This window comes from Struthio camelus, chromosome 4 (assembly GCF_040807025.1).
Source record: "Struthio camelus isolate bStrCam1 chromosome 4, bStrCam1.hap1, whole genome shotgun sequence".
NCBI lineage: Eukaryota > Metazoa > Chordata > Aves > Struthioniformes > Struthionidae > Struthio > Struthio camelus.
The window spans coordinates 29,611,327-29,624,717 of NC_090945.1; the positions used below are offsets into that span (position 1 = coordinate 29,611,327).

Genomic DNA, 13,391 nt, shown 5'->3' on the forward strand with positions numbered 1-13,391 from the left:
GTTCTCCAGCATCTGTAAAAGTTAAGGATGGAACTCCTCATTCATTAGATTAAGATAGATTTTCAGTTCATTTTTTAAAATGTATTGAAAAATACATAAATTTGCATTCTTTTAGAAAAGAGATACTAATTTCAAATGGAAAGGAAAGACAATTTTGTTAATTTAAGCCATTATCATGAGAAGTTTACAGTTCCTACATCTCTGTCAGGGTCAGTCAGGCCGCTATGATTAAGAGAGCCATTTAAAAGGCAGTTAAGACACTCAAGTTAGTCGATATTTGAGGAAAATTGTCATGGAGATAATTCTGGATTCTTCATGAAAAAATCTACCGAATCTTTCCAGGTATTCGATCTGTGAAACATCCCTCTAAATTCTGGATGGGATCTAGTACATTAGGCTAATTTTGTGTGACGACAGTGAAGCTTTCCGCACTGATGGAGATTGACGTACAGCATGGCGAACACAGAAACAACGTGAATTTTCTTGTCAGGAACAAAGTAAGCGTTTTTGCGTGAAGCCAGTACCTCCTATCATCACATAGAGCCAGCAGCCAGCTCTGAGCGCATTTGCCGCAGATTCTTTTAGAGCGTGTCACATCACTAAATCAAAGTTGCTTAGTGGTTGCCAAACGGTAGCTTATGACGCTGAAGAGATTACTAAGTAGCCTCAGAAAAGAAAATAAGCTCAGAAAAGCATATATGAAAAGTGATATCTACAGTTCTAGTTTAATGTAGTGCGTTACAGCAGCAGTTGTTCTGTTTCTTCTGTTGTGGACAATGTTTTCAGTGTTAGAGTATTCAAGGAAGCCTGGGATGCTGTTTTCTTACCTACTGCTGATCCTTCTACAAGCAAGGGCTTGCAACGTTGACAGCAAGGTAAGATTTTTTTCCTAGAACCAATAAATGAAGCCTGGCTAACTGTACATACTAAGGGGAACATGTATCCACTTGTGAAAACTAAGTTTTCGGTAATCAGTGTGCCTAGGGGAGCCTTTTGATGTGCTGCGACCAAAAGATAAGCAATTTCAAATGCTATACTGGAAACTGCCACATTAATATTATCCCTCAGGGATGTCTGATTAACTTCACTTCTTGATGTAACTCAACAAGAATGATGCAGTATATTTTGGGAAATCATAAAAAGATTGGACCCAGAATAGGAACCCCGGGAAGGTAAAGGACATAACAGGCAGTGAGAAGCAGAGAGATAAATAAATGACTCCATAAAAGTGCACAACACATGTGTGCTCCGTTATTGTTCTTTCCTTTTCTTAAACGACCTTCTGGAAAAAGCTGTTTATCTGCTAATACTGTACCAAAAAATATACTATAACATTGATTTATTTCATTGAGTGAACAAGTAGTCACCATTAAGCAGATTTACAGTTTTGGGAATCATTTTACTGAGTGTCTCTGTAGAAATGTCTCCCTTCTCAATAAAGCTGCATTTCAGCCACACAAGGAGTATGTAAGGAAATTGTTATACAGGAAGCATTTGGCATGTGCTCCAGTTTAGGTTTGCACAAGTGAAATCGCACGAGATAGCGCTATCACTATAACTCACATCAGCTCTTGGCCTAACTCTTTGTGTACTGGAAGCAGCTGCAGTATCCTGCAGCGATGAGGAACCACCACCTGACATTTCACACGCCAGCATATGAGTTTTGGGCATTAGCTTAGTACACTTCTCTGGACTGGTGAAGTTTTAAGAAAGCCTAGGGTAGAGACTGAAATGGTGAGTACAGGGAAAGAAGGGAATGTGGGAATTTGTTTTTTGAGAGCTTATTTGGAGATCATGAGAGCGGTTAAAACATTAATTTGGCTTCAGTGTGACTAATATCCAGCGCAGCCAGAAGGAACTGTGTGTTCTTGGCTCTCATGCAATTAGCTTGATAATTAGCGAATTTGGAGTAAGACGGTAATTGACCAAAATTAATCATAATACTTTTAAAAGAAAACATTCTTATTAGGCAAGGTCTTGTCTTGAAAGTTTGTCTTCAAAAACATCTTAATGAATACTATACGTAATTGTTCCGGTTAGGCAAGTGTAAATCTAAAGAAATCTACAGAGAATTCGACCCATGGAGCAGCCTCGTTTTGTCTTTGTTAGTTATAAGGGAACGAGGATTCAGCAGGTTTGCAGGAAGGCTGCTCCATCTACAGATACAGGCGAAGTCAACATTTCATAGTAGGCTGCAAGGCTTGAACCAAGCTCTAGCTGAGGAAAGAGCTCAGTCACGAGCTCACATCCTGCCGTGCCCGAGTTTCAAGTGCTCGGAGAGCTGGCTGGCCTGCTCCAGCCTCCAGCCGGTGCAGGAAGCCCAATATGTGTGCTTAGGGGTTTTAGGCTTGGGTTCGTGCCGCGGGATAACACGTCGGTCTATCTGCTTCTAACTGAGCCGTCTGTAGCTGCGGCCTCAGAAAACAGTGAGGCAAACAAGGCCCTGGTTGTATTCAGTGCCACAGGATAACCCAAATCTCTTAAAAATGTGTGTTTATCCCAGTTATGGCATAATCAAAGGTTTTAAACGTTGGCCTTTTTTCTCTTTTCCTCCCTGAATGTATTTCTTTCACATCTGGAATATTGCAGGCATGGGCAGTCATACTGGATTTCTGAACCACCAGACCAACCAAACTGTCATAGGAGCACAGGCGGAACAGCTAATTGGGAAAAAATAAGGTGATTTAAGATACATGACACTTCCTTTTCGCGCAGAATGCACCATGTCATCATCTCGGTAAGTTATCTGCCACCTCTCAGTCAGTGGAGTTCAATTCCTATTTAAGCACGTGAAAAGTGCTTCCTAAATGTCTCAGTCATCTGCAGAGTCGCTTTACGTGTGACTGCTCAGATGTCCAAGTCTTTGTTTGTGCTGTAGATTGCTCTCTGTCCAAATAACCCCTGACAACTACCTCTGCTAAACCCTTCCTTTGTATGAGTTTAGATACCATTAGCTGAAACTGAATATACATTTCTTACAGTATATATTTGTTATCTGAGCTTCTCTCCAATACACGTAGATTCTCAAAATATTTTTCCTGCTGCAGGTAACGTACTGTTTTGTTGTCTGAAGCTGTGCAGTGAATGAAGTTGACTGAAGTTAATCTAGAAGAATATTAGGTGTAATGTTATTTAGAAATTTGCTGCTTTTGTTCTTACTCTGATAAGTCCGTCTCTGAATCAATGGACACAAAGTCTACCAGAGATAATACTTCCAGCACATCTCAATTGTTCATTGTTAAGTTCTGACAGAAGCATCTTCACCAAAGAAAAGATTTCAAAAGCATTTTACAATCTATTTTTAAAATGTTCTTAAATTACACTATTTAAGGAGAAAAAAGAAGCCTTCAATAATATTTCTGATTGTGAAGTCCTCTGCAGAATAATAATCAGTTTTGCTTTCCTAACAACAAATGTTCTGCGACGGGACTGTTACAAATGCTAAATTAATGTCTAGTTTTGATTAATTTAGATTCATTTTATCAAGTCAATTACTATACTGTATCCAAATACAGTGTAATACCATCTGTGGTAGCTGTTGAACCAATGACTCTACAGACTCAAATATTTCCAAACCAGTTGTGGGATATATCTGGAAATAATACACTTCCAGTAGTAATGTTATATTTTACATACTGATTCTACACAAGAGGATAAAAATACTTTGCTAAGGTACTAGAAAATTGATAATATTTACTTTTAAAAGCTTCATACCACCTATGTATTTGCATTCAGGCAAATTAGTTTAGTAGCAGAAATATTTGTTGAAACGAATGAATTTAATGTGGACAGCTACTTGCAGAGTGATAATTTAAATTCATAGTTATGAATGTTAACACAAGGAAAATCATTCTAAAAGTAATCCTCATCCAAACATGAACAGAATACTTACATAAGTAGTCAAAATACCTAGAACATAAATACGTTCTGTGAATGCCTTGCAGGTTCGCTAATAATCAGTAAATTTTTGTAATGCTTGAATTTTAAAAGGAGAAAATCATAGAGCATGAACAGCTTTGAACACAGAAAAGACAAGACACCCAGAATAACAAATCACTCACCATTTTCTCAGAAATAGTGGTTTTCTGGTATCCCTGTCCATCAAGTTTCAGATAAAGTATTCTGAATACTCAAATTAACATTGCTAGTGTCCTCCCTAATGAAATTCCATGGTATTATGTGCTAGAGCTTTTTTGTAGTGCACAGAAGTGGTTATGTACTCACCAGGAAGGGCAGCAGAGATGCTGTCTCCAGTTGATAATGGTAGGGCATTTTGGCAATTGGCTGAAACACGGTGGGACCCATGAAAGTGGCCCAATGTTATTGGTTGGCGATAACTTTCTTTTCAGAGATTGATTTTTTTTCATTATAGTTCTGGCTGAGTGCAGGTGTACAAAATAACAGCCCATGGCAATGACCAGCAAGATGAAGCTCATTGAAAACTGGAGAAAGAAAATTCATTTTTACTTCGTCTTAGTTGTTGCTACTGCAAACACAATGACATGCTTTTATCACATAAAAGCAAAGAAAGTCAACATGCAATGTTGGTTCACTAACCCTCTCTCTGCTTTATGCAATATGGGAAATATAAAGTTTCCTCATATACATACATGCTTGTATGTGTGCGTGTGTGTCTGTGAAGGAACACCTGCTCTAGGCACCCTAGCTCACTTTGCTAGGCAGTCTTATGTGAGGTGGAGAAACAGAAGTTTAAGTTTGTTTGGTTTAGGCTCAATACTTTGCCTATATTTATATCATTGAACCTAACAAAACTCTTACCTCCGTAAGAACCAATAGTTTCCATATAAAAAAGTAAATGAGAAAATTCTGCAGCGGAAAGGAGTCCTTGACATCTGAAAGCCAAAATTTCTCTATCATGGTTCACCGTGAAAGAGCCTGAACTCAAGATTGCATCGTAAGACTGTTTGATCCCACGGAAGCTCGCTTTCTTGTACCCGTCCAGGCTGCATTTTATTCCATTAGAAGTATACATTATTTCAAAAAGAAATAAGTTATCTATCTGTCCCAAAAGCAGCTCTGGAACATTCTTGTGCACTACAGAGCACAGATAATTTTGGCAGAGCAGATTTTCTGTAGGCCTGAATGTGGATTTGATTTATATTTAAACACATTGACCTTCCTGGTCACAGATTTTATGATCTGTATCTATGTGGGAGAGAAGACAAAAATTGATACTGCAAATTCAAAGTCTTCCTAGAATCTACCCATTCTTTCTCCCAGTTTTTTGAATCAAAGGATAACGTTGCTAAAAAAAAAGGAAAAATCTCCCTCCCCCCTGCATATTAGTAATGTACCTGAAACTCCTCTATCTTATTATCATGGCAATAGATAATAAATATAATCTTTCAAAAAACTAAGCTAGCAGCTGATTTAATCTCCTGAATGTAATTGCACAAAATAACGATTTCCATGAGGAATGCATAACAAGTTTTTTTAAATCCCTCTCATATTTGTACATTGCTCTAGCTATAACATACCAATACCATACACTGTACATGTTAACCTACTAGCGGAACAAATGACAGTTGTCTAGTGCAGACTGAATAATTACACGTCTACCTGCATGCTAAGATGTAGAACCTCATTTTACATGCAGTTCAGTGTGCAAATGTAGAAAAGGTTTGTGATTTTTCCACACTACAAAGACATTTGCTTAGTTACTATTTTTCATTATTTCATCTTGTGTGTTCCTTTTCCATGTATTTAAGTAAGTAATCTTAAAAACAAGGCCTTATTATTACCCATAGAAATGAGTAGTGCTGTATCTAAACTGGGAATAAAAGCAGATTTACATAATATTGCTGAAAGATATTCTTCAGAGTAAGAACAACTTTTGCAGTATTTTGCTAAGAAAGAAATTAGCAAACAGAAAAATTAGATTTTAAATTACAAGTAACAAAGGAAAATTATGAGAATTAGTAAACGTGGCAACATTTTTGTGATTTTTTAGTTTTAAACTCAATAACTATAATCTCTTTCTGAGGATATATTTTGTGACTCAGGCTATTCTCTGAAGCATTAGAAAGCAGCTGCATAGTATCACTACAGCAGGGTTTGAGAATCAGCAAGCCACTGACGCCAGCTACAGTAAACAAATAACACAGAGAGGGTAAATAAATAGCATACATTATGAAAAATGTATTTTCATTTGCTTTTAGTTTCATAAGAAAGAGACTGTATAATAACGTAAGCTACCGTGTGCATGTGTACATTTACAGGCACACATATATATACCCTCAGCTGTACAAACAATGTCTTTTTTTGACTCTTTTAAATGTGTTTCCTTTTTTCTACCCATAGTCATATTTAGACACTTTCGACTGTGCAACCAGGCTGAATAATGGCTCAGAACTATCTAAACATGCTGGGAGCAATATGCTTCATTTTGAGCCTCAATTTGCACCTGAATCATATCATTATATTCAGCGATATCACACAATTTACAAAACTTTCCATGTTTAAAATTGTGAATGTCATTTAGAAATAACAGGTAAGCAGGAAGAGTTCAATAAGAGGTGACAGAGTAAAGATACCCACTTTTTTTAGAAAAAAACTACTTTCACGTATTAAAGGTATAACATACAATTATATTTAAAACTGGCACAAGGGTTTGGAAGAAAAGGGATGGGTATTAATTCACGTGGCAGACAGCGATAATAGAAGCTGAACTCGTGAGAACTAGCCACTGTGGACCTAGACTGTCTGGGGGGTGCACAGATCTCCTCCAGGCCTCAGCGAAGCCAGAGGGGAGCTGCTGGTAGAGTGGAAGTGAGATGCAGAATTAGGCAGCAAAGGAACGGCGTGAGGAGAAATAGGCTCTGTAACACACCAGCAGGATTTGAGTCCCGTAGAGGATCTCCTATCAGGCTGCTTTTGGAGGGATTCAAACATCTGCCTGGCTCTAGCTGCCACCCCAGTGGGGTGAGGATCTCCACTAGGTCCCAGGGAGATATCTTAGATACCCCACAGCACCTAAAATGGCACCAGAAACCTATTTTTAGGCAACTGAAACCCTGTGATGCTGGTAGTGCCCTCCATGGAGCAATTTCTGAACCAATACTATCCTAAATATTTATTAGTGACCTGGAAGTCAGCATTAAAATGTTACTGAAGAAGATGGCAGATGACACAAAGCTGGAGAGACTTATCATTGAGAGACTGGCAAGCAACGGAATGAAAGGCAAAGATGCAAATCAGACAGTCTTTGGGCACAATCATTTAGTTCAACTAAAACAAAGAACATCAGCCATACATACTACATGTGACTCTGTTCTGCAAAACAATGTTAAAAAAGAATTTGGGAATCATGAGAAATAATAAGCATAAGGTGCTGGTTTTGCAGCCAAAACTATTATCTTCGGATTATAACCTAGGAATCTATTTTATAAACAGAGAAGTTATGTTACTTCTATCCTCTTCGACTGCATTTACCAGAGCTCCCTTTGAGGCGAGTCTGAAAAGCCACTCCACCCCTGGTTACAGCTTCTGCAGCCACCTACATCATCACAACTCTAATCTGTAAGTAACAAAAAGTATGGGTACGTCCGAGTTGTTGCAGATATGTTCAAAGCAATAAGACTGCTTCTCATTTTCCAAGAAAATTCTGCTCTTTGCCCTCAGATTGTTTATTAAGAAATGGGACAGAAATAAGGCTAACAGAGACTCGGGGCCAACAGTGGGAAGTAGAGAGACCCTGACGAGATTAACTTTTTATATCTGGCTCCTTTCTTTTGGACTAGCATGAAGTAAACCCCAAGATCCAAATACATCAGCATCTGTAGGATTCAAGATTCATGTCAGAATTTGAGCCGTTCCTGAAACCCTATGCAAGTTCTTCCCTCATTTCTCTCAAATTACCTCTGTGAATATCAAACAGGCTGCAGCATTAGAAAAAGTCATTTCATCAAACACCTCAGGCTGGAACAGAGACTCCACTTGTCTGTAAGGTGCAAGGAATAAGCACATTAATGAACAAGATTTGTCCAAGATTTTGTTTGTTAATAGAACGAAATACTGCTCCTCTGTATCTCTATTGAAATATTCAACAAAATGTTATCAAATCTAAAATTTTTAAAGCTAAAAAATGTGCTGAGCATGATTAATTTCAGAAATGCTAGTGGCACAAAACCTATGTAGAGGAATCTCTGAGAAAGGTTTTGACTTAGTACTGTTAATATTAATAACCCAAAGTTCTTCTCAGGATATTAATGAGTGAACTTCATGCTCAGCCATTTCCCAAAACTAAAAATATGAGTGATTTCCTTCCCTGCAATGGGAATGTTCAGATGAGTACAGCTCCAATGCATATCCATTTTTGGGAGCATGATTTGAGCCACTTTCTTATTGTCAACTAAGCAACATAACAATTCTCATTCTGAAACAAATCCATAGAAACACATCTAAGTCCTCTTCTTTTATTGATGGCTGTCTTTTTGGCAGCACACAGACCCACCTGATAGCGTTGTTGTGACCCAGAGAACAGCTCTGTCCGAAAATGCAGCAAGTATTTTCGTGTCTTAATGCTGTTACTGAAGCGAGTTGCCTTTGACATGTTTTGAGAAGGCGACAAAAATGATGATACTGGCAGGCAGTTACTGGACAGCCACCGAATGCTCCTTCTGGTACATCGTTTGGGCAGCTGGGCTGGAAAGGCCATTAAGCAGCTGGTGTTGGAACAGTGACAGCCCCTGCCAAGTGGACACCAAGTGGCTCTAGGGCAGTGAAACCGGGAGGCTGACAAAATCACTAAGGTCTTATCATTGCAATGCTGTTCATTTATGCAAAGACTTTGTGACAGTCCTTATAGTACCAGAGCTACTGACTGCTCTCCTGCTTGGCTCCCCAGGATTGCCATACAAGGTTTTGCAAGAGCAGCCAGTTTCTATGCCGTGTAGGATAGGTGCAATGCTGGATAGCTTGCCACGACCCACCCCATCCCATGTAGTTACATGCCCTCGCTCCTAGTGCTGGAGGATGTGCTGCAGCAGGAATCATCTCCAGAGCAACTCACAGTTGTCCTCTCTGTGTTGCAGGGAGAACATCGTGCATAAATCAGAAGTTAAAAGCAAACAATTCATAAATCTAGCTTCTAGTGAGATTAAATAATATAAATATAGAAAGTAAAACATGACAGATAAAAGAGAATTTAATTACACTATATAATGTCTCTGTGTGCATGCATACATGTGCGCGCATCTGTGTGCACACGTGTGTGTATGTGTTCGTGGATGTACCTGAACACTGAACCAGAGAATTTGCAGGAGACAATTTGAAAAGAAGTAAGGAATCAGTGATGTGAAAGTGCAGGTTAAAAATGAAAAGTGTTAAAACAAACTTGGTAAAGGAAACTCTCTTCCTTAAGGAAAGATTTGACAAAATCAAGAACCGATCACATGACAACAAAACCTGACTATCAGAAAACTCCTATACAGGGAGTGGACCCCCACACTGAAGAATTCCTGGAAAAAATGATAACCATAATATCAGCAGATGAAGTCACAGAATAAACACATATCACAGAAAGAGGACAACATGTTTCTGCCTTACCATTCCCTAAGGAATATTTCTCACATGATTGTTTTCCATGTCCTAAACTCTGGACAACACAATGAAGTACTACCCTTGCCTTGAGAAACTGATGCCCACAGGACAAAACGTGGGTGATTTTCTCTTCACTCCATCCCCAGACCTCTCAGGTGTATTCCACAGGCAGAAGCCCAGATCAGCAGGACACTGCTGTCTCCTGCAGACTTCCAATAGCAACCATGTCCTCTGTATTTCGGAAAGCTGCTTCGGGGGAAGGATGCTTTGGGAGAGCAATACAGTGAAACTGAAGAACACCTCTCTTCACCGCCTGAACCAGATAATTCATTCTGGATATAAATTCATGGACTAGACTGTGATTACACTTAGATTTCTTAGGCTTTGTATTTGCCACAGTGTATTTTCAGTTGGAGATTCAGCTGGAATTTTGGCCTGAGAGCTCTGTTCACATCTGACGTCTCTTAAGAGAACAGGTTAATAAATCACAGGAAAAGTTGGGTCAGTCTGTCCTTTGGATAAGTACAAGTAATGTTTAACAAATTTTTGACAGCAGTGGGAAATGCCTAGCTTTCCTAATAATTTTAAGGACCGAATGTTATTTTTTAAAGTATTCCTTTAAAGGAAAGAGTCAATCTAAGATTGTTTGCCTTGATGTTTTCTCCTAGAAGTGGGGTGGGATTTTCAAAGCTATCAAAAGGAGCTTCAAGGTATAGATTTTTTTATCAGTCCTTTGATAACTGCATGATTCATGAAAATAAGAATACTTTTTTTCAAGGATAGGAGGAGTAAAAGCTCTCAAGAAGCTATAAAAAAGGTGGCATAACTTACCTTCCTTCAACATGTTCAGCAATTTGGATGCTATAGTCACTGTTGTGATTTCCATGCATGTAAACAGATAGGTTTACAGGGGAATCAGGGAAAAGCTGCATACCCCTTCTCTCTACTCCCTGTAGCTCTGCAATATAAGACCAGCATGGCTGAATATATACAGTATTTTTGAGTTGCATTTGTAGCACGGCAGTGGTACGTGTATAATGTGAGTATAATTACTACAGGGAAATTTACCTTTTTACAGGAAAGTACCATGCATTCTTTGTAAAAGCATTTTCTGGAATATTTTTTTCTCAACTATCAGCAGAGCTGCATTAGTTCTAGCTCCTGTAACTTTTCACTAAATGTGAATGTTTGCTACCCAGGTAAATGGGAAAAGTTCATGACCCTTTTTAAACTAAATGAAGACGAGCAAATCTAACCATTAAAATAAACTCAGTCTATATCAATACACAGTATCTATCTGAGAAAGCCTGGGAATAATGCGGAAAAAAACTTTGACACTATATACTTTGGCATCATGCAATAGACATTGTGGCCCTAATTACGCACATTTCCTATTGGGTATAATAGGAATAATGTTTACAGAACTAATGGATCTAGGTGGAACAAGATCTTAGGCTAGTGCAATTCCATTTTACAGACACTACGTTCATTTAATACGGTAGTTACTCAAAGCTCTGTTCATAGTGTAAATTGAATATGGCCCATCAAACAGAATGGGTAAAAATTGCCATGATGTACATTCATGATGTATGTATGACCTTAGAGGGAAATACAGCTGTCAGAAACACAGAAAAGCAAATTATTTTTTAAATACATTTGAAAGATGTTTCAACTTTCTTCCACACATGATTTTTATAACCTGCCATTGTCAAACAGCAATTTGAAAGGATTCCTTTTCTTTTCTGCAGTTTTCGGAGCATGGGAGCTGTCGGCATTATAACCTGGTGGAAACATACAGAACTAGTCTCTGGGTTTTCCTTTTACTAACCGCCTCCAGAAAAAATCACTCACACTTCTAAAGAATAACTAGATCCTTAATTTTCTGAAGATCCTAGGAATTTGCATGCCATTTTCCTACTTTCTGAAAATGAAAGGTAGGATCAGAGCACTTAAACAGTGTGAGTGCCAGAGTCTTCCTTGGACATAAAGTCTAAAACACACTGCAGCAACAGCCTGCTAATCCACCTACAAGTTCACATTAGCTTCTTACTGTTACTTTCAATAAGCAAAAGTCACGGCGCAGACACCATAAAAATCAGATTTATGCAAGTTTAATAAGCCTCATTGCAAGTTATTTCTCAGATTTTCATGGTCTGCTTATCTTGGAAAGCATGTAGAAAGGAAAACAAAAACCCTTTCAAACCTAGCGTTCTTCCACCAGCACCAAAAACAAAGGCAAAACAGTAATTTCCTCTTGTGCCGGAGAGAGAAGTCAACATTTTGCTCTGCACAGTGCTGTGAAAGCTCTCATGGTGGGAAACACTTCTTTGTCATAGAGAAGCTCAAAGTTGTATTAAGAGATAAGCTTTTAATTAAATTGGACTTCCTGAGAAGCTGCTAAAGACTATCGCACTGCTATCCTGCTGCAGAGACCATCAATTGTGGCACTGACAGCAAGCAGCCCTACAGCTCAGAGCCACGAAGTATTTTGCATTTTCTCAGTATTCCTTTCACAATCAAAACCCGAACTCAATTGTATTATGCTTAAACCGATTGTTTTTGTGACAAAAATATGTTTGCTCTGTTCGCTGAATGAGGCCATACAATTCGTGTTAAAATCGGTGGAACTACACAGCTAAAATCAGCACTCATAGCATCCTCGTGCAGAGGAGTGGAATTAGATATGATAATTGTTTAGCATGATCAGCTTTTTCCCTCTTTCACCATTTAATTAGCAAGTGGAAGTTGTCAATTTGGAGGCTGCTATCAAGTGTCAAGGTGTTATAATAGTCCTGACTAGTAAGGGTTACTGATAAAGGACTGGAAAGATCACGGAGAGGTGGTAGAAAAGCTGTAGCTTGATCCTGCTTGGGAAGCAGCACTACTGTAAATATTGAGATGTCCTGAGATTGGAAATCAATGACTAGTGTGGTACAGGCCTAAACCTGTGAGAAAACAGATACCAGATATCCAAACAGAAAACAGTTCCCATGAACTGTTCAGACGGGTTTTGCAGTTCTTTTCTTTGTGTTTCTTGTTCTATTTTCATTCTATTCCAGTATTTATTTAGTAATTATCCTGTAGCATTCGAGCCTCTCAAGATTATATATATTATTGGAAATATTTTGTCAATGCACAGTTTATTATATGAAACTGTGAAGAATTACATTAAATGTAGTTAGGAATCGTAATAATGATCACCTAATGCAAAGTATAAGCTGTTTTTCTTCTCAGAGTCTACACACTTCGTTTCCCTTTATTTTCCACTCCGATTTGCTGCTTTGATTTTATTTTGGATTAAAATTTCTTGAAAGAACAGATAGCTTTGCTGTCTATGTTTCTTTTTACTCTAACAGTACCAACAGAACGAAAATATGTTCTATTTTTAGAGTGAAATATGAATATTAATATGAAGAGTGAAAGATTTTTGATGCTTATTTATTTTTTCCTTTAAATGAAATTCTCAGCTTTTCAGTACCTGGAAATAAATAATTTTGGATTTTGCATTTCCTGATGCTCATTTTATTTCACTTGCTCTTCCAGCCCTAGGCAGACAGCTGTGTGGCCTTCGTTCTCTGTTAGTGGCAGAGTCACACGAGTGTGTGACTGAAGGTGCAAACAGCCCCTGCTTCACAAGGCAGTCTGTAGCTCCCCACTGTACTGTGCCTAAGCCTGCTCTTCCGGCACAGATTGGTACTTTCTGCCCTCACAGGAGCTAGATAGAGAGGTGCACGCCATGTCTTCTTTACAGCATGCTTTTTCCAGCAGGACACGCCTCAGGAGATGATGAAGTGAATACTTCAGTTTTTCTTGATGTGAATAAACCTTTG

The 13,391-nt window shown here is 38.5% G+C and overlaps 1 long non-coding RNA gene across 1 annotated transcript; it reads left to right on the forward strand.

The window, feature by feature from the left end:
* Positions 1-611: 611 nt before the first annotated feature.
* Positions 612-12,995, forward strand: LOC104153408 (uncharacterized). The gene is made up of 3 exons (XR_696238.2): positions 612-875; positions 2,590-2,737; positions 11,310-12,995. It is a non-coding gene; the product is annotated as an uncharacterized lncRNA (long non-coding RNA).
* The last annotated feature ends 396 nt before the right edge of the window (positions 12,996-13,391 follow it).